This window comes from Symphalangus syndactylus, chromosome 23 (genome assembly GCF_028878055.3).
Source record: "Symphalangus syndactylus isolate Jambi chromosome 23, NHGRI_mSymSyn1-v2.1_pri, whole genome shotgun sequence".
NCBI classification, from domain to species: Eukaryota; Metazoa; Chordata; class Mammalia; order Primates; family Hylobatidae; genus Symphalangus; species Symphalangus syndactylus.
In genome coordinates, this window is record NC_072445.2 from 16138144 (window position 1) to 16160659 (window position 22516).

At 47.5% G+C, this 22516-nt stretch overlaps 1 protein-coding gene across 45 annotated transcripts in view; it reads right to left on the minus strand.

Annotated features, from left to right (window-relative positions):
- Positions 1–22516, minus strand: part of TRERF1 (transcriptional regulating factor 1) — a 292890-nt gene that overhangs the window by 100784 nt on the left and 169590 nt on the right. Inside the window, exon 4 of one of the 45 annotated variants that reach the window (XM_063633057.1) lies at positions 20081–20129. The exons of 43 other annotated variants lie outside the window; for them this stretch is intronic. The gene's annotated coding sequence lies outside the window, so the exon portion shown is untranslated. Of the gene's footprint in view, positions 1–18576; positions 18829–20080; positions 20130–22516 lie in introns of those variants that run through there. One more of the 45 variants, XM_063633058.1, reaches the window with a different exon arrangement.

Below are 22516 nucleotides of genomic sequence, written 5' to 3' on the forward strand. Positions count from 1 at the left end.
GATGTAGAAAACCAAATACCACATGTTCTCACTTATAAGTGGGAGCTAAACACAGGGGTACACATGGATGAGAACAGACACAGGGGACTCCAAAATGGGGGAGGGTGGCAAGGATTGAAAAACTTCCTATTGGGTACTATGTTCACTACCTGGGTGATGAGTTCAATTGAAACCCAAACCTCAGCATCACACAATACACCCTTGTAACAAACCTGCACATGTACTCTCAAATCTAGAGGAAAAATTGAAACTAAAAAAAAATTCAGTGCAACACTGGCCAGGCGACTGGCTTGCCAGTTGGCTGGCTGGATGGAAGGAGTGACAGGGGCCTGTATGAGGGTGGTAGCAATGCAAATGAATCAAATGAACCGCAGAATCAGTAGGTTCCAAGGCCTGGATGCTTCTCAGAGTGCGCAGGTCTGACGCCCGTCTCTCTTGGAAAGTGGGAGATTATAACACAATTGCTTTATCACTCTGCAAATATTTCCCAACTTGTTGAGGGCATGTTTGGTTATTAACAGATCGTGCAGCAAATTAGACACAGGAAACAAAACATGAATGACAGAAAGGTGGGTGGGGCCCAGGGCAAGAACTGGAGACCAAAGCCTCCCCTCACATACAATCCAGGAGGATGGGGCCAGACACCTGGCTTGCTTTGCTCTAAGGTTTGATCATTCCATTCTTTATAGCCCATCTCAGGAGGATGACAAGGAGCGAGACTCCCTTTCCATGGGGCTGTTTCTCCACCATGCACCAATGTATAATCTATTACCACAAGCTTGTTTTTAACTGATGATCTTGGCAAAAATGATAGAAAGCAAAACAGTGCTCTTGTATTAGGTTCCAGAATAACAACAGCTGTTGGAACTGTTGAAAATTAAACAGCCAGACTGGTAGCCTAATAATGAATCAGAAGAGTTTCCTCAAAAGGTGCCATCAACAGGCAAGGGACTTTTGGGTGGTCACCTCTTCCAAACAATACAACCAACCACTTCCAATTATACGGGACTGCTGCCTCAAATGCCATAATCCTACTGGCCAGGTATAGAAGCACAGCATCTCTTCCAGCAGCGGGCCAAAAAATGATTTCGAGATTCTAGCCAGAATCCTTGAGACATTAAAGAATCCTCTGATGTTATACAATGCCCATGAGTAAGGGCGAGAGGTGGGAGGAATCTGATAAACTTAGTACCACCAGGATAGAGATCAATCGTGGCTGATTCTCCACGATTCCTTCATCCAGGTAGGAGGAGGGGATGTGCTTGTTGTTTCCTGGTCCCAGAATAAGTATACCCAGTGACATCCTGCATCTGTGCCCCACTGTGCATGTCCCAAAGTGGTTTCACCCATATATCTCACAAGAACCAACCCAGAAGAGGAGCTGGGGGTCGTCCCTTTAATTCCCTTTTACAGATGTGTAAAATAAAGCACAGATATCTGTGTAGGCAATTTGTCCGGGGTCTCAGAAAGGAGTCATTGACCCAATCTGGTCTTGGAATGTTGGTCTGCTGATGACTGGAATGCAAAGATGATGACTTCTGTATCCCCAGATCCTAGCACAGAGCCTAGTCCATAATGAGGGCCCAATAAACATTTACTGAATAGATAACTCCCAGTGCCCAGCCAGCCCATTAATCTCCCTTAGGACTTGGTTTCTTTGTCTGCGGACTAACAGTCTTCTTCTTTTATAAGGTTAACGTGAGGATCAAATGCATTCACACACGAAAAGCTTTAACAACACCGTCTGGAACATAGTTGGTACTGTTATTGCTGAGGTTGTAACTGCTAAGAAAATAAAGTAAGATAAGAGGAGAGAGAATGGTTGTTTTAGAAGACTCTCCTGAAGATGCACCATTGGAGCAAGATCTAAGTGAAGAAAAGGAGTCAGCCCTCCTGGAGCTGGGGAACGGCAGGGCAGGCAGAAGGCATGGTGGGGGTGAGGGCTTGGAGATGGACAGATGCGAACTTGGTGTGTTTGAGGGCCAGAGGAAGTGGTAGTCTTGTAATCATCACAATCCACCTTATTATGGTTTTCATGCCCCAATTTCTATCCCTAATTTTCTTTTCTTTCTTTCTTTTTTTTTTTTTTTTGGAGACAGGGTCTCACTTTGTCATTCAGGCTGGAGGGCTGACTGCAACCTCCGCCTCCCGGGTTCAAGCGATTCTCATGTGCCTCGGCCTCCCAAGTAGCTGGGACTACAGGTGCATGCTACCATGCCCAGCTAATTTTTGTATTTTTTGGTAAAGATGGGGTTTCACTGTGTTGGCCAGGCTGGTCTCAAACTCCTGGCCTCAAGTGATCTGCCCACCTCCACCTCACAGAGTGCTAAGATTACAGGTATAAGCCACTGTGCCCAGCCAACTATCCCTAACAACAACAACAAAAAGAAACTTTTATTTTAGGCTCAGGGGTATCTCTGCAGGTTTGTCATGTGGGTAAGCTGGTGTCAGGGAGGTTTGTTGTGCAGATTATTTCATCATCCAGGCACTAAGCCTAGGAGGCAATAGTTATTTTTTCTGCTCCTCTCCCTCCTCCCAGCCTCCACCCTCAAGCAGGCCCCAGTGTCTGTTGTTCCTCTCTTTGTGTCCATGAGTTCTCATCACTTAGCTCTCACTTTCATGTGAGAACATGCGGTATTTGGTTCCTATCCCTAATTTTTGGGAGGAAATGTGGAGTTGTCTGTCTGAACAGCAATGCCATGCTAGGCAGAGTCTTAAGGGCCACTCTGAAGGTTTGTTCAGAGCATCTTAAATAGGGCTGAAGAATCTGCTCTGCTGAAAGTCAAAAAAAAAATCCCTACAGCACTGTTCACACATTTCCAAAACTGAGTTTACTTTCTAGGCCACGGGCAACTGGCTGGGGAAAATGAGGCTCCAATTCACCCTGATCCTGGAAGACCCCCAGCTCATGCTCAGCAATAGCAGCTGAGAGAAATTTACCAGCATCCACCCCAGTCAGCCTCCTCCCTGACCAGGTCTCTGGGAAATCACTATGATAAGTGGGGAGGAAAGAGGCAAATCGATATAGCAAGCACTGGGAGAAACGCACATTGGAAGGTAAGGCCCTGCCTTGAAACAACACTGTCCTGTGTCATTTGAGGCTATTCCGTGCTGTTATCACAGCGAGGACAAGACGAGTTGGACCACCTGACTTCACTCAGTGCTGGTTTGGATAAAGCATTGAATCAAGTCAGTTGGTCCAACTTGTCCTGTCCTCACTCCCACTTAGGCTCAATCGGTGAGAATGGACTTGGGCAGGAATAGCCCCTCCTCTTGACACCAGCTTGGTTCCCACGGCCCTAGTGGCCAACACTGCTCCCTGAGGCCAGATGTCAGTGGCCAGGTGGGGTAGAGGGCTTGCTGAGATGACAGTCATGCTCATCCCCATCATGCCCCTCCTGACATTCACTCTCTGCCTCTGAATCGCCCCAGTTCAGTGTGGGTCTTGGAACGCCCCAGCCAGCAGTTCCCCGGTCAATAATGTGAAGGCTCAGGTGGGGACTGCCTCTTCCCCAGGACCAATCTTCCACCCTCCAGCTGCCACCGTGCCTAAGCAACCTCCAGAAGAACTGTCCACTGTCTTCTGAAGGAACTGAGGATCACAACCTGGAACTCAGTCACAGATGCATTTGCAGCCAGCCCATCCCCCAGGCCCAGCGAATATATAGATATAAAGGAAGTTCGGGAACAGGTAATTCTGGAGGCACACTACACAGGAAAAAGACCGAGACATTTTACCATTGAAAATGTATTGATTCGGCCGGGCGTGGTGGCTCATGGCTGTAATCCCAGCAGTTTGGGAGGCTGAGGTGGGCGGATCATGAGGTCAGGAGTTCGAGACCAGCCTAGCCAACATGGTGAAACCCCATCTCTACTAAAAATGCAAAAAATTAGCTGGACATGGTAGGGGGCGCCTGTAATCCCAGCTACTCGGGAGGCTGAGGCAGGAGAATTGCTTGAACCCAGGTGGCGGAGGTTGCAGTGAGCCGAGATTGCGCCACTGCACTCCAGCCTGGGCAACAGAGCAAGACTCTGTCTTGGGGCGGGGGGGGGGGAAGTATTGATTCTATGTATGAACAAACAAAAAGGGGTAAATAAATTCAATGTCAACATAATGAAAAAATAAATTTCCCTCTGCATATTAATATCCTTAATATGTAAAGACAGCTTTAAAATCAATAAGAAAACAATAACCACATGAGGAAAAAAATGGGTTATAGGCAACCCACAAGAGAAGAAACACAAATGGCATGAACACACAAGAAATAGTCAACCTCAGGAGACATCAATAAAATGCAGATTAAAATAGCCTGTCAAATTGGAAAAGAATTTAAAATCATACTGCAGTGTTGGCAAGAATGTGGAGGAAACATGTATGCTAATACACTGGCTAGGGGGAAAAAGCTAGTAAACTCACCAGTATCTATCAAAATTTCAACACGCATGCCCTCTGACCCCGGAGTCAAGTCTGCAGAATGTTCACATTATATACACAAAAACATATGTTCAAAGATATTCAGTATTGACAAAGGTGTAAAGAAGTGGACACATTTATTGCTAATGGGAATGCAAATTAGTATCATATCTATAAAGAGAATTTTAGCAATATGTACCAGAAACATCTTAAAGTTTTGCATATCCTTTGACCCAGAAATTCCTACAGAAATTCACCTGTAGGAGTGGCCGGGCGCGGTGGCTCACACTTGTAATCCCAGCACTTTGGGAGGCGGAGGCGGGCGGATCACTAGGTCAGGAGATCGAGACCACGGTGAAACCCCGTCTCTACTAAAAATATAAAAAAAATCAGCCGGGCGTGGTGGCGGGTGCCTGTAGTCCCAGCTACTCGGAGAGGCTGAGGCAGGAGAATGGCGTGAACCCGGGAGGCGGAGCTTGCAGTGAGCCGAGATTGCGCCACTGCACTCCAGCCTGGGCGGCAGAGCGAGACTCCGCCTCAAAAAAAAAAAAAAAAAAAAAAAAAAAAAAAGAAATTCACCTGTAGGAATATGCCTAAAGATTTAGCTGCAAACGTGTTTTTTTTTTTTTTTTTTTTGAGACAGAGTCTCATTCTTTGCCTAGGCTGGAGTGCAGTGGCATCATCTTGGCTCACTGCAGCCTCAACCTCCTGGGCTCAAGTGATCCTCCCACCTCAGCCTCCTGAGTAGCTGGGACTGCAGGTGCATGCCACGGTGCCCAGCTAATTTATTTATTTATTTTTGTATTTTTAGTAGAAATGGGGTTTCACCATGTTGGCCAGGCTAGTCTCTAACCCCTGGGCTCAAGAGATCCACCCCCCTCGGCCTCCCAAAGTGCTGGGATTACAGGTGTGAGCCACTGCACCTAACCAAATGTTTTTTTTAACGGGGAAGCTGTAGGGAGGAACAATCTAAGTGTGCAAAATAGGAGACTGGGTAAATAGAAGGCACAGGCATAGAATGGAATACGACAAAGCTCCTCCAAAGTATGCTGTAGGACTTCTGATTCAAAGACAGTAGATTGAAAGCATGTCTTTATCTCCTTTCCCTTCTCAGATTCCACTAAAATGATGGTTTACAGGAAAGAGGCAATTAGCAACAAATTATAGGGAGACCACAAATGGACGGGAGTGGTAACTGAGGCAGCAGGACAGGACACTCACAGAAAAGGATGTGCATAAGAAGAATGTGATCTGCTTGGTGAAGTCCAGAGAGTGAGAGAAGCAGCAAGGAAGCCAGGGGAGTGCAGGGTGGGGACTGAGATGAGGCTAGAGATGGGACTAACTGAAAGTCAGAAGGCAGGAGACTAAGACCTGCAGAGACTCTCCCTCCCTCCACCTGCCTGCACTTTGCAGATGTGCGAGTGGAGGTTCCTGCTCGGGATTAACTGACTGGCAACTAGGTCACCCCAAGTATCAGCCTACTCCCTGGGGATCGCCCACCATCAAGACCAGCCTGGCCAACATGGCAAAACCCCATCTCTACTAAAAATACAAAAAGTAGCCTGGTGTGGTGGCACATGCCTGTAATCTCAGCTACTCAGGAGGCTGAGGCAGGGGAATCGCTTGAACCCGGAAGGCAGAGGTTGCAGTGAGCCGAGATCACACCACCGTACTCTAGCCTGGGCGACAGAGTGAGACTCCATCTCAAAAAGAAAAAAAGAATATTTCCTGATTTTTCAGGGCAAGAATGGCCAGTGACACATATTTTACAAACTCCTCATTCCTGACTCTTTGGGGCAGAGCTCAAGGGAAAGGGAATAACCACTAAGTCAGAGGGGTCGGAGGTACAGATCCCGCAGAATGAAGGGCCACTGGGTGTTGCAGATCCCTAAGCAGGGGAGAGGCTGGGATTCAGCAGCTGGGGCAGAATCAGACATTAATTAGCCAGGGGAGGGCACCCTGTGAGCCACAGGGCTGGGTGCCGGGTGCTGTTCCTTCTAGCTCTGACATTCCGTGCCACTGAGTTCCAGGTGAAGCTGGCCTAGCAGCGCTGCCAGGGGCACACATACCCCAGGCCCACACGGGCCACATGGCTGGCCTCTCCACCCCCAGCTTCCCTTTCCCTTGAGCTCTGCCCCAAAGAGTTAGGAATGAGGAGTTTGTAAAATATGTGTCACTGGCCATTCTTGCCCTGAAAAATCAGGAAATATTCTTTTTTTCTTTTTGAGATGGAGTCTCACTCTGTCGCCCAGGCTAGAGTACGGTGGTGTGATCTCGGCTCACTGCAACCTCTGCCTTCCGGGTTCAAGCGATTCCCCTGCCTCAGCCTCCTGAGTAGCTGAGATTACAGGCATGTGCCACCACACCAGGCTACTTTTTGTATTTTTAGTAGAGATGGGGTTTCGCCATGTTGGCCAGGCTGGTCTCAGGTGATCCGCCCACCTCGGCCTCCCAAAGTGCTGGTATTACAGGCGCAAGCCACCACGCCCAGCGGGGAAACATTCTAAACCAGCCGTGACAGCCTGGCAAACAAGAGGCCCTGAGAGACACAAGGTGAGATGTAGCAGGTGGGGCCAAGCCCAAGGACACGGTGCCCACCCCAACATTTCCTTAGATCCCTATAGACAGAAAACAACTCAGAAAACAGACTAGCCATTACAAGGGTCCCTTGGACAGTCAAGGCTCTCTCGGAGATGGAGCTGGGGGCAAAGCCAACTCACCTCCCTGGGGTGCAAGCAACAATGAAAGGGAGAGCAGCCTCCCATGGCTGGGGCTGGGCAGCAGCTTCCTTGGGCAGCAGTCTCTATTCCTTGATGGAAGGGATGGTCCCCTCTAAAGGAAGGAGATAGCCCTTGCTCCTTTTTTATAATAGGACCTCTCTTCCCACCACTGTAACCTTCACCTCTGTAAATGTGCTCAAAGGGCCCTCACAGTTACTTAGGGCCTGTTTAAAGAAGACTTCTTCCACCGGTTTCTTTGGGACAGTCAGTATTTTCCTGTCATGGTGCTTACTTTTTCTAAGAATTCCAGCAGGCTGCACTCTGGCCATTAAGATCGAGGTGACGAAGGGCCAATGTTTCCAGCTGGGTATGAGCAGGGTCTTCTACGGAGGAGGGTCTTCTACAGAACAAAAATGCCACGCCCTTCTGAGCTGAGAGGAAAGGAGAGGAAACTGGCCTACTTTTATGGGTCATTTTCCCAAAAAATTACATAGGGAACTCCCATACTATTCCAGGGACTGCTGGAAGGTAAAAGAACCAATCTTTACCCATAAGAAGAGCCTACTAAGTGATGGGTTGGAGGTTAATACAGAAGTTGAGTGTGAGTCAGCAGAATGAGCCAGCATTCAATAGCTCAGTGCAAAAGCACACACTCATCGGTTAAGGTCTTGTTCCTTAATAGAGATGAATCGTTGGCTGGTTGGTGTTAACTGAGATGGTTCCTGATTAAAATAATCAGTAAACGAAAATGTATCTCAATTTTCAGAAGCTAATTTCATATGAATCACTCTCGCTTTTCTGGGATTTCAAATAAATTGGAGAGCTTGGGTCAAATGATGTTTTAGGGCGCTCACAACTGTTCTCAATGCTTAAGAGCTTACTTGAAAGAGTAAGTTACAAGCCTCTTCATGAGACATGAGTCGGACATCCCAGGGGATGTTTCCCTTTGTTATCCAAAGGACCTGGAATGTTGTCCTATCAGGCACCTGACTCACTGGACCTCTTCCCTGTGGCTGCTCACTGCACCTGACACAAACCTGCGGTGGCCACATCAGTCAGAGGCTGCCCTGCACCCTGTGCAGCTGGAGACAGGCTTGGGCTTGGCCTGAGAACTGACCTCTGGTCTCTGGACAAGGATGCAAGGTTCCCACCACTGGCAGGTAAAGGGACTGCCCCCCATTCCAACAGGCATAGGGGTGGAAAATAACTGTAAGATCCAAAAGGGGTCCCATGACTAACTTCAGCCTCCATGGGAGGAAAATACAGGAGCCTCCGAGGGCCACATGGGCCCCTCGAGTGCTTACTTAACTTGAAGAGGAAATTGCCCCACAGACTCCACCAACGGATACAAAGACACTGAGGCCCAGGGCAGTGACGAATCCCAACGGCCACATCCGACCACCTCCTGGTCATCAAGAAATGGAAAATTTCAAGGATGCAGCAAAGATATTTTTTCTCTTAGACTGGTAGTCCTAGGTGAGCTTTCAGCTGAGGCCACTAGGAAAAAAAAAGACCACATACATACACTACATGTGTATATATATACATATATATATATACACACACACACATATACACACACGTATGTACACATATATGTATATGTACATATACACATGCACATACACATGAATATATATATGTGTGTGTGTGTTTTTGAGTATCTTATACATAAGCCACCCTGGTGGGATAAATATAGAAATCTAAAAATAAAACAAAGAAAACTTTGGGAAGGCAAGTGGGACCTGGCACCCAGTGATCTGAAGGTAGCTGAGTTGTGTCAGGGTTATGGAAAGCTTAAGACAGGAACCCCAGGAGATCTGCCTGTAGCAGCCACTGAGACACTCCTCCTTCCAGAACAACTGATATCTCAGGCTCTGCAACAACTTCCACCATTACTACCCTGTTCCAAAGTTGTAAAGCAACTGAAGTCCCAACTCTAATAGTCTCAACAATTGTATTACCTAACAGTATTACACAGGCCAATGTCATTGATCAAATCTCATTACAAGAAAGAATTGCTTGTATGGGCCAAGTCGTGGTGATATTTTGATTTGGTTAGCAAAAAAAGTGTCTCTGGGACTAATTCTACACAGCAAATCCTCTATCTAGGCCTGTCCCTTAGAGTGGTTACTCTGTGATGAAAACAGCTGGTTCTGAGCAGGGAACGGGGTGGACCTGTGAGAGGGGCTGAGTGGAACATGGCATGGCTCTGCTTATGGCCCCAACTCCCTCATGGGTAAGAGAATTAAACTCCAAGGCCCCACCCAGGCAAGGAAGGTCACAGCCACATGCCCAGGAGCCACAAAGGTGAAACAGGGAAGGGAGGATGTTCCCTCTGATGTTTCAAAGCTCTGAGTGAGTGGCAGAGCACCAAGGAGCCCCACATGTGCTTGAGTGAGGCACCGGGGACAGGATCAGCCCTGGGGTTCCAGCCTGATGGTCCCTCCTGGCTCACTCAGCTTCATCTTTGGTGAGGTGATGGGAGTTGGCCCAGATGGTCCCTTCCATCTCTAGAGTCCTAACACCCATAACAACGTGAATTGGCATATTAGCCCTAGAAATGACCTTGCTGGGTTGTTATCAGGTTACGTGGCACACAGGCCACAGAAGTGGCTTCAAGTGCTGTGCCTTCTGCACAGCAAAACTAAGTATTTATGAGATCAGCCATGGAGAGTAAAGCAGAGAAAAAGGAACTGGGCAGAGTGGGAAGGGGATACCAGCAAGCTAGAACTCTTGGCTCACCTGGCAGTGAGAGCCAAGAGCCTGAAAGCCTTGCTCCCAGATGCTGGAGGCTAGCATGAGGTATTCCTTAGTTCTACCAATAGCTCGAGGTAGGGCATCCCCTCTGCTGACAAGGCAGGGGCACAGCAACAGTAACAGCAGCAGTCAACCACACTTACTAGTACTCACAGTGCGCCAGGCACTCCTAGGTACCTTCCATATATCAACTCATTTAGTAATGCCACAAGACAATTCTGCCATGGACATATTTCAGTGCCCATTTTACAGATGAGGAAACTGAGGCACTAAAGGTTTAAGAAGCTGGTTTTGAACCCAGGCCAATTGCATCTAGTGTCTGTGCTTGGCAGGGTTAGCCAGGGCCTGTGCTTCCACATGGTTCTGGATTAGTCAGTGTGAGTGCAGATGGGGCATACCATTGATTGAATGCCACTGATGCACCAAGTCTAGGCACTTATTCACATGCATTAACTTTGGGATTCTCTCTCTTCTACCCTCCTCCTCAACTGTCCTGTCAACCTGGTCAGCACCTGGTCCAACTCTAGCTCAATCATCCCTTCCTCAGGGACACATTCTCTGACTCCCCAAAACAAGGACTAGCTTCCACTACATGCTGACATAACTTCCTCTACTCTGTCTTCCTGTTGCTTCCCATGGCTTGACATTATTTGCTTGCCTGTTTATGTAATAAACGCTTCTCTCCCTGGCAAGACTCTAAGCCAGTGCTGACCAGCAGAACTTTCCACAACAATGGGGATATTTTACATTTGTGCTGTAGCCACCAGCCACTTGCTGCTGTTGAGCACTTGCAGTCTGGCTGGTGTGACTGAGAAACTGAATTTCAAGTTGTATTTCATTGTAGTGAATTTAAATTTAAATAGCCACATGTGGCTACCACATGGGACAGTGCAGGCCTAATCCCCACGAGGGCCTGTTTTGTGCTGCAGTATCCCCAGGGACTAGCAGGGTCAGAATGCAATAAACATTTATGAAATGAATGAATGTGGAATGAATGGATGAATGAATGGAAGAACACATGAGAGGGAAGTTGATGATGAAGAAAGAAGCAGGATCCAGGAGCACCCGTTCTTGTTTCTTGTCCTTTCTGCACTGCCCCACTAACCTGCCATGCACCACCATCCCCGACCATCACGCCTCATCCCCTGGGTCTTGAGAGGTTCCCTGGAGGAGCTCCTTGCTACTCCAACTTTATAGCCTCTGAGATCATCATACAGTCAGGAGCCATAAATGCCCACTTCTACCTCTCCACCTTGGTCAGGAGGTATGTCTTCTGCAGACTGCCTTATTTCACCTACTGAAGATGCACCGGAGTAAACAAGCTATCATCCCCTGCTTAAATAATCTTAAGAGATTATTTGTCCCAAGAGAGGGATCATCCCTTTTTCCCCACTCTAAGCTCTACACAGAACTTAACCAGCAAATGTAGATTCGTCCTATCAGACCACTCACCTCCCAACTTGGCGGAGGAGCATGAACTAAGTAAGGAAACGGTGGCTCAAGGAAAACTCACAGCACCTGGGACTGGGGAGTCAGCAGCCTTGGGTCAAATTCTAGTTCTGCCACTAACACATCAGGGAGCTTGGTGAAGCCTCACGGGCCTGTCTCACGGCTGCTGCTTAGTGTTTGTTCAGCTCGTATTTATTAAGCTCCTGCCATGTGTAGGCTGTGTGAGGGCACTGGGGCTGCGGCGGAGGACGGGGTGATCGTGGCTCCGGCTCAATGGAGCCTTGGCTCTAGCAAGCACCGGAGAGAGCAGCTCATGATAGGAGCTGCGGGGGGTAGGGGGTGCGTGCAGAAGAGTGGGCATTTGGAATGGGGTGGGAAGAAAGGAGGTAGGAAGATGCAGAGAGACTCTGGTCACTGAGGCATGTCCATGGGCACCCTGAGCTCCTTGGTGGCAGTGGGAGCACGAAGGAGCTGGACACATCCTGGACACTACCCAAGACCCAGCACGGAGGCAGCTGGTCAGGGAAGGGCAATGGGTAGGGGCCAGAAGACCCCTCACAGAGTGGGGCTGGACCAGCTGTGTGCAGCCCGAGGGCCAGGGAGCAGGAACTGTAACACCCTCCATCTTCTCCAACAGCTGAAGCATCTCTTTCCACTTGGCCTTTTACTCTTGGAAAAGCCGGGCTCAAGTTCTAATACCGCTCCTGATCCTCAAGATTAGCTGGAGCAGGTCTGCGGCCCCTGCGATTTTTCTCTGGGTTCAGGAATGATCTGCTCTGCTCCTATTTATCGAGTCCCCGCCTGCAGATGAGCAGGTATGATCCCCATCCCAAGGCCCACCAAGTCTACTGGGAGAGGCAGCCATGCTCAAACCACTATCCGGAGGCAAAATGAGCCACAGACAGGCACGCGTAACGTGAGAGCTCAGTGGAGGGGGAGTGATACAACAGTGGGCATCAAGATGGCTTCAAGGAGACACGGCCTCTGAGCAGAGCCTTGAAGGACACACAGCCTTCTAATGGGGAAGCAGGGGAGGAGCTTAAGCAGGAGGGATAACATAAGCAAAGGCATGGAGGTGGGAAAGCGGCAGATCAATGGTTCTCAACCTTGGCATATGAAAACCTCCCGAGGAGATTTCACAGGCTGATGCCCAGGCCCCATCAACCAGAGATTCTGAGGCAACTGATCTAGGAAAGGTCCAAACATTGATATTTATTAAAAGTTCCCAGGGTTGAGGGTTGAGACCCTTGCTACTTGGACCAGCAGCAGCAGCAGCAGCACCTAGGTGCATGTTAGGGATGCAGAGTCTCAGGCCCTACCCTGGACCTCCTGAAACAGAGTCTGGATTTTAACAAGAGCCCCCAGGTGATTGTGGGCACGTGAAGGTCCAGGAAGTCCTGCTCCAGAGGAGTTACATTGAAATCAGCTGGCTTACATTTTTCTGATCAAAGGCACCTGGCTCACTGCTGTGAGGCAGTGGCAGGATCCAAAACAATACCAAATGACCAAAAGCAGCACTAGCCACGTGGCAGAGCTGGCCTCTGCTGGGCACCGTGGGGAAAGGAGGGTCGCCATATGGCTCGGGCACAGGAGAGAGGGAAGGAAGAAACTTGGGGGTAGGGAAATGGGCAACCAGTGTTCTGAACAAGACTGGGATTCTAAGGCAGAGAGAAGAAAAGGAGACCTGGGTCACGGGACGTGGGTAGGGGATGCACGCCCGCACACACATGCATGTGCACAGAGGTATGAAATTCAAAATGGTGCTAAAGAAGTGTCAGGCTCTAAGAACTACTACCAGAAAGTGAGTACTAAATTAAATGCATATGCTCATTAGAATGGAATTTTTAAGGAAATTAACAAGCACTCTCCTGTTCACCTCTGGAAAGCAGCAGTGTTACTTCTGAGAATTATGAGCTGGAAACCAGATCAAAGGTAGACTCACGTGGTGCTTCTTCTGCCACCTCCCTTCCTCACACACCATTCCTAGGAGTCCTTCAGGATTTATGACGGCTCTCCCTGCACCCAGCCTGCCATCCTGCATCCAGATCTTGGTAGTAATCAACTGTGTGGCTAGAATGGGACCTACCAGAGGTCCTTCTGCACCATGATACCAGGGTTCCCACATGGGACTCTCTGCACTGCCCACACTCAGGAATTTCTCAGGAACGTGAGCTTTTTGTGGTGGTGACTCAATGTATATTTGTTTATCTTTGTATTTTTTTCACAACTGGTCTGTGCCAGACAGTTGGCTGACTAACCCACCAGTAATCCCTAACCTCTCCTGCCCACCTCTACTACAGAGGCTGGAAAAGCTAAATCATCTTTTTCTCAGCCTTTCTTGCAACTAGGGGTGAACACATGCTACTGCCAGGACTGACGAAAGCAGCAGCACTCGGCCGAAAAGCCAAAACACGAAGAAGGGCAAAGCGGAAAGACTGAAAACTCTTATCTATCCTTGAGGTCACTGCTGAACTGCAGGTCAATACCAGATAACCATTGCCTCTATCCAAAGTTCTGGTTTATGAGAAAATGTGTTTCTCCATAACCATTCCTTTGTTTTTCTGCTACTTACAGCCAAAAGCATGCCTATGGTCTTTCCTGTCCTCCACGTCTCTCCTTCCATCTGCCTCACCTCCTTGCCTATTTACTGTTTCCATCAGTTTTTGTACCACCCTCTGCTCCTTTTTTCCTTCATATCTTTTCCTATTCATCTCCATCCCCAACTCACAATATAATAGGAGGATCGGAAAACCAACCCACTTTTGAAACATCAAGTCTTAATGTCCAATCAGTCCTCAGGCAGCAACTTCTTCTGAGCCCAGGAAACTCGATAACTACGAATTGTACCCAAAGCTGCAAAAAACAATAAGCAAATTCTATTATGTTGTTTCTTTACTTCTTGGATTACTTTTACGAGCTAATAAAAGCACATAAGGATATTTCACAAGTGTGTTTATGTTTCTATTTAACAAACCTTGAATTTCATTGCAGGTATCAAGCCTCAGCCAAACCCATGCAGACTGACAGATCAACAAAGACAACAGGCCCTGAACAAGTAGCTCCTCCTGAGAACAGACGTGTAAACAGAAACACAATGTATGAATTAGCCCAGTGCTCTTTCCTAGGTAGACTGAGAGAATCTGGACACTACCTGTGGCTGAGCCCCGGAGCCACCAGAATTTAATCAGATATGTGATTAAGAAAAATCTATTTTAATGCTGAATAAGTTTAAGATTTCTATCTTTCAGTTTACTACTTAATATATATTCAAACCAACGTGTTTTCTGCAACCATCAACATGTCTTAACCTCTTTTAGGGTGTGAAGTGCTCAAAGGCAAGAACTGTGTCCAAATGGCACCATGTCCTTCCACCCTGCACCCACCCAAGGGCCAAGTCTTGTCCTATCCTCAAAACAACAGCAATCAAGTCAAAATCAGAAATTGCATAGCAGTTGCCAGTCACAACCGAACAGCCATTTCTTACCTGTACATGCTACAGAAATTACTCATATTTTCAGGGCTTCCTCATTTCAAGAATGATTCACATTTTTTTTGTGACTCAGACACACCACCCCATTCCTGCTCTAGCTCATAAGGAGTGTGGAGTGACAGCTTTCAGGGATGCGTAAGTACCCCCAAGACTACCTTGGAGGGAGGGCAGGCAGAGAGAGGGATGAGGGTTCACCAGGCCCATCCACAGACGGTTGAGGGTTCTTTCTGGTGGCAATGTGCAATTTGTCAAAACATGAATATTGCTGCCATGTTCAATGTCTGCTTATCAGCCCATAGATTAATCTATTTATTCTTTTAAAAGTAGCATTTTCCCCCTGTATTAGCTTTGTTTCTTCTTCACACACCACATAAGAAGCTTCAGAAAGGTCACCTTTCCCGAGTGATAAATATGGGCAAAAAAAACTCCTCATTTTATTTTATTTATTTATTTTGAGACAGAGTCTTGCTCTGTCACCCAGGCTGGAGTGCAGTGGTGCAATCATAGCTCACTGCAACTTCGAACTCCTAGGCTCAAGCGATCCTCCCACCTCAGCCTCCCGAGTAGCTGGGACTACAGACGTGTGCCACCGCACCTAGCAGCAAAAAAGAAAACTCTTCTCAGATCGCAGTAAATTAACATTCTCAGAGGATTCTCCTGAAATGATCAATTTCTCTCTAGAACTTTCTCTGATCAGTACCTCCTTCCTCCACAACACCCCTAGCTGATTGGATTTTAAGGGGTAATCTTCATGCCTATGGGTGCTGGGAAATTGTTTAGAACTAGTTACTCCAAGGACCCTGCCAGTTCTAAGGGGCCAAGGGCCCATCATTTCTGCCTGGGTTCCAAAATAGTCCCCCGTGTACAGTGGAGAACACAGCCTGGATTCCCCCCACATCCTCCCAGATTTGGGTGCAGGGTTTTCACGACCTCAAATCATGTACCAGCAGAGCAAGGAGTAGAAGAAAGAAGGGGACTGACAGACAGAAAGCTCTAGGTTTGAACCCCGCTCTGTGTGATGTTAAGCATATTACTTAGCTCTTCCAAGCCTCGGCCATCTCATCTGTAGATTAATACCTGCCCTGCAGGGGTGTTTCAAGGATTACAAATAACTGTAGGAAGTTTCTGGCCCAAACAAGATGCTCAGTACTGGCCAAATATCAATAAGCATCATTCTTATCACCATAGTGAAAACACTCAAGAATCACATTCAACTCTGTGACAGCTGAATCACACCTAAGTACAGGCACTGGGTGGTCTGTGTGTATGTCTGCTAAGGATTTTCATTCTGCCGAGGGTCTGTCCATGGGTCTGCCTCTGAGTCTAAGGCCTCGAGAACAGGAGGGAGTAGGCGTAGAGCAAGATTTTGGACAGTGCAACCCAGAAAAGTATGTTTCCCTCAGAGATGGGTGCCTGTTCTTTTTCTGGGAGACTTGGCCTACTATCACAATTCAGTGGGTTAGCAAAGGTCTGAATGATGCCAAGGCCCCAGGTCTACCCCTAGCATGGCTCCCTCTTCCAAAGCCATGGAGCCCACAGCCTTTAGTTGCCAGTTGTTTCACGAAAAAAAATGACCAGCAGTCACAAAGGGCAAGTTACCATAATCCACTGGCACTACTACAAGAACACCAAACATTCCTCCATCAGTTCATGTTGGATGTGATGGGGTAGGAGTCTCAACTTTCTTTGTAAGAAGGATGGCATAATGAATGTTCAATATCAAGTCATACATAGACATTCCCCTCCCGCAATCCCAGGCTTTGGTAATTATTAGTAAAGCCATCTGCTCGGCTTAATGAAATGTGCAATCTCCTGTACATATAATTAGTGAAATCATTTTAATTAATTAAACAAATTAATTAATTGCAAGGATACTGCAACCATTTTCCAGGAACTGCATCCAACTCATTTATTCTGCATGTGTCTACTGGGCTCCCCCTGAGGGCAGAGGCCCATGCCAGTGCTCTGAGGAGGTAAAGATTCCCACTGTCCTGAGCAGAAATGAAAGCCCAACACACACAGTTGCTCATGACTGTCCCTTCCGCTTAGGGCGTTCAGTTCATCCTAGCTTTCCTGGGATTGTCTTGGTTTTAAAGTTGAAAGACCATGTCCCAGGAACTCCCTCAGCCCTAGGCAAACTAGGGTGGTTGGTCACCCTATACTTTGGCTTGACCTGGGGTCAAAGGTCACCACTGGACAATGTCCACTGTAAAGGAGATGGCAAATACTGGGTATTCTGCAACTCCAGCCCCTACTCATGGCAGACATCGCTAGTAGACCCAAGAGTCCCGCATCCTTCTCACCTCTGTTCCAGGCAGTCACTATTAATCACCCTGAACAGGAGGCCTGGGAAATTAAATCTATTTTCTATCTATGCCTGAGAATCACAGAAGCTCCAGGCTCAACAAAAAAAAAAAAAAAAAAAAAAAAGAAAATGCTGTCAGAATCGAGTCTAATCATCCACACGGTGCTTAAATCACAGTGTTCTCCACAAGTGGCTAGCCAGCTCTCCTTGCATACCTCTAATGATGGGGGACTCACTATCTCATAAAGCAGTTCTTCCTGTCTTCAACAGTCTTGGCTGTAAAACCGTTTCGTTGAAATTACTAACATGTCTCGCTTGTCAGTCTCTTTTTTGGAAACCACATGGTGGTCCCTCAAGTGACGAAGCACACTTATTAAATTGCTCCTAAGTCTTCTCTTTTCTAGGCCCAATTTCTCCAACTGTTACTCACATGATTTGGTTTAAAGTTGGCGTGCCATCCTAATCTAATGACCCCCTCAAGGCCTCTCTGGGGCCAGGTACTCAGACGTGGCTCCCACACCAGTCACCTTGTTCCTGGTGGATTCTCTACTCTGCTATAGTATCAGGCTCCCCCACCCCACATTGGCGCCTATCAACACCCTGACGCCATTTCTGAGCCTGTTACTGTTGAGCCACAACTCCATCCATCTGTCACTGGGCCTCCCAGGAGCTTACACTCCATCTGGAGAGTCCTGGGATATGAGAAACCCACAAGATGGTAAGAAAACATAATATAAATTACAGACTGCCAATTTCCCAGTTACAAACAACTCGCTCTAAAGGTTTGCTTAAAAGTAATTTCTTTAAAATGCTGACAGCATGTAGCCACAAGAAACCATATTTAAAATGAGGGTTAGACTCCCAGGTCAGCCCACAAAAGCCTTCTGAACTCATAATGTACCTGCCGCATAAAACTAACAGTGCTATTTTAACTCTATGTAGCCACCATTTATAAGATGGTTTCCACGGTGACATGCACTCTGAGATCCATTTCAGAGAACTACACAAAAGGTATACCTGGTGTCGCGCTGCTCTATGAGGTTGTAGGGGGAGCCTGCTGACCTCGGAGGAGAACTGACTCTAGACACTGGTCCTCTCAACCCCCTTCAGGTCACAGGTCCTTTGAAGTGTGTTATCCTAAGGACAGAGCCTACGTGTACGAGCCCGGGTGAGCTGTGAGGCTGCAGCCAAGAGAACTTCTGGAAGGAGGCAAGTGATAACAGGTATGGGGTTTGGTTGTGTGTGTTTGTGGTGGTGCTGTTTTTCAACAATCTACTACAGACATGAGGACAGGGGTATTTCTCAAAGTCAGAAATGTAAAACTAGAAAAGTCAGGAATTGTCTTGTTCTTCTCTGAGCCTGTAAGCAGGATCTTTATAAGCTGGCACCTACAGTGCTAAGAGGTAGGGGAAGGAAGACGGACTGACGCATAACTGACCGCGTGGGGATGCCAGCAGAGCTGCTGAGCCTCAGTTCTTGCCTGTGGAAGCTTCAGCCATATCCTTCCTTATTCCTGCCCCAACCGTCCCTTGGCCCCAGGCTGACAGAGCAGGCAGGAAGGCACTGCATGGAATTGGAGGCCGACTCTTCCTGGGCATCCCACCTGAAGGAGAAGGAGCTGTGTTCACCTAGAGAAAGGCAGGTGCTCCCAAGGACCGAACTGCTTGGAGTCTCAAGGCCAGACTGGAGACCCTGCTCCATGCCCCCACTATTGTTCCAGACTTGTTAACTAGTGCTGTTAAACTCCCCAAGCCTCAGCTTCCTCATCTCTAAACTGAGCAGAATGTCCTCTTTGCAGGTCGGGTGCCAGTAGTAACGGAAAGGCAGTCATAATAACAGCTGAACTTGCTGGGCTCTGACCAACACTGCTCTATGCATATCGCTTCCATTAACTCATTTCAGCTGTACAAAAATCCTATTATTTTGTAAATGAGGAAACTGAGGCCTAGAGAAGATGAGTTATTTACCCTAAACCGTGTAGCTAGTAAGCAATGGGGTCAGGAGGATAGGTAAAAAGCTGCTTTGGAAACTGTAATAGGGTATATAAATGGTGGTCATCATTATTGTTAATGACTAACACAGGAAAATGCTTGAGTGCTCAAGCCTGGGCCATCTTTTCTACCACAAGGCATCTGGGCGGTTCCTGCCCAGTGCTACTAAGGCTCTGCTAGGATATCTCCTCCAGCCCCAACTGCAGACCAACCCAAGCACTCACCTTGGCAGGACACGCTGCTTGCTAAATGTCACAGCCCCCCACCAGATGCTTGCTCAAAGGCCGCCACTTCACCTGACCACCTGGATGAAAACTGCAAAGTGCACTCTACCTACCTTCTTTGTCTCATTTTTTTCCCACAGCACTTATTACCTTCTAACCTTCTACGTATTGTACTTATTTGTTACTGCATGTCTAGCCCAACTAGATTACAGGTTCCATGAGGGCAGGGAATCTTCTCTGTTTTGTTCCTTGCTATATCTTCAGCACCCAGGACAGTGCTGGACACGTGGTAAGTGTGTGGTATTTGCTGAATGAGTGAGCAAGTGAACCTATATTATCACGGAGAAAATGTCCATAATATACTGTTAGGCAAAAGAAGGCAGGCCTGCCTCTAAATTCTATATATAATGATTTCATCTGTGTCAATGCATTACTGTGTGTCTGAGCATGTGTGAGTGCACAGAAAAAAAGTCTAGAAAGCTACACATGAAAACGTTCATTGTGGTTCTTCCTAAAAGGCAGGAGCAAAGACAATTTTAACTTCTTTCTAAATGTTTTACAAAGACCATGTATGATTCCTATAAGTTTGTAAAGCAATCACATTGGAAAGCAAACACATTTGTGCATGTGCACACACACACACACACACACACACACACAAGGGAGAAGCATACATTGGTTACAGAGGACCCAAGCAAGAGGTGAGGCCCAGTGACAGCTTACCCACCTTCCCGACAGCGGGCTGGTGCAGCTTCTTCACTCACAGACCGGCAATGCTGAGAGAAATAACAGAATGAGGTTTACACCTAGGACTCAGCAGCACCTCCTTCAGAACTCCTCCAAAAAAGGAAAACTCTAAAAACCAAAAGCTATTTCACTGCCTCTCCAGAGCAGTCTTGGAATTATTTAATCCTCTGTGATTGTTTTTAAATTATATTAGAATGTTCCAGAAAATGTAAGGCTAAACTAATACATAAAGTGCAGTCTTTTGCAACTAAAAATCCACTTTGCATAAAAAGGCTTATTCTCCCATGCCAGTATTAAACTGGAAGTCAGGATAACTGAATTCCACCCAAGATCCTGGGCCTGGCTTGGGGCACCGTCTTGATTCCCGCCCTCCTTCTGCATTCTGACAGCATATTCTGTATACAGGTGCCCATAGGAAACCAACCCAGTGACTTATACATCCCCTGTCACCCGTAAATCACCGAGGTGCCATTAATCAACAATATGCATCCAGTGAGGGCCAACTCTGGGCCCAGCACGGGCAGGTGCTATGAGGTGGAAAAAAAGGAAACAAAAGATAAAGTCAGCCTTCAGAGAAGGACTAACACACAAGAAACAAGGAAGAAAACAATTGCACTCCCTTAATGGCACAGTGCTTACTATACGTGTAATGAGAGTTCTAAGAAAAATGAGGTAAGTGTGGGCAAGAAGGCTGCGAGGAAGAGGGCGGGCTCATTCTCAGGCTGAGCCAGCAGCAGACCAGGGTGCTGAGGCCGGTGACAGGAGGTGGACCTCAGCACCTGTCACCTCAGGACTGTGGGCAGAGCCACCCCAGCCACTGCCGATTCCTCTGCCCCTGCCTTCCAGGCAGGGGGTGCTGCTTTGACCAGTTAATCGGTTGCCCACTTACTGAGCACCATGTGTGCACAAACAGCCTCCTGCACAGGGGGCCGACTCCCCCTGAAGGCAGATGAATTCTAACTCTCTGTGACAGAAGTTTTCACATCTCAGTTGATTTCAGGAGCCAACCAGGGCCAGAGAGGAAGAGAAGCACGTGCATCTATGTCCAGCTCCAAGAACTCTGGTCAATCCACAGCGATCCAGAGCAATGCTCTAGAAAGGCCTCTATTAGAAACGCAAGCAAAGCTCAGGTAGAAGCAGTGGAGAAGGCAGAAAGAGGAGGAAAGAGGCCAAGTCAAAGACACTGCAAAGGGAAAAGGAATTTCAAAAGATGGCTTTGCAGGGCGCAGAAAAGAAAGCAAGTGGCATCTAAAGAGACCAACCATCCTAGAACTCAGGACTTTCATACTAAAACCAGGACAGTCCCAAGCAAACCAGAAAGAGTTGGTCGACCCAGCCATACCATCCTCAGGGATGCTAAGAAGTTGCCTGATAACTGGGTGCTCTTTCTCCCATCCTTTGTGGAACTGTCAATGCTCGTTAGCACCCCTGGGGCCAATGGAAAGGAAGAAATGGTCAGCCCAGGGAGGTGACTACTGTGTCCTTCCTGCTGTCCTCCTGGCTTGTATCCTCTCATCTCAACCATGGAGGTTTCCAAAGGGCCTCAGGTAGAATAAAATGCTTTATTGCTGTTCTTAAAATAAAACCTAGAATCACAGCCACTATCCTTTATTCCACTGTTTCACAGACACGAGCTTATCAGCTGTCCAGATGGGAGAGGACCCCATGTATCCCTCTTGGAGAAATAAGCACCTTATCTGTAACAAACTTGGAAATCAGAAGAAGCTGGAGGGGTTGGCACACTCAGCTCTTGAAGCCATCTCCATTCATTCTCCATCTCCCTCTTCCCTCTTAGAGCTTCAGTTCCCACCCACCTCTCCCAAAGGCAGGCTCCAAGAGAGTACTCCATCCACATAATCTGTTCATTGAACAAGGATTTACTGAGCATTTACTATGTGGCAGAAAGTTTGTTAGGCAAGATTCAGAACATAAAGCACAATAAGACACAATCTACGCCTTCCAATAATTTATGGTTCAGTTGATGGGGAGAGGGAGTGGAGATGCGGGCAAGGATGGTGTAGAGGTGAGAACCATTCAATTATTCAACACATATTTACTTTCCTCATAATATGTGCCAAGAACTGTACTGAGAGAATGTAGATCAGTAATGGAACAACTGCAAAACCATGTATAAATGCTGGTCACGTGGGAGACCTCAGGACAGCAACCGCCCCAGCCACCGAGGCAAATACCAACTGATCACTGCTTCTCCTTCACATGGCAGTATGTGCTGTGGAGGACTAAAAACAAAAGAAAAGCGCTAAGACCAAGCCCTGACCTCAAAGAGTGAACCAAATGATCAAGGAGATAAAACCCCCACAAATAAACCAATTCGCGAACCACCAGGTGTGGTGAAGAGCTAACTGTGGAACGCAGAACTTCAGCACAAGGAGCAACAGAGCTGGACAAAGTCTGC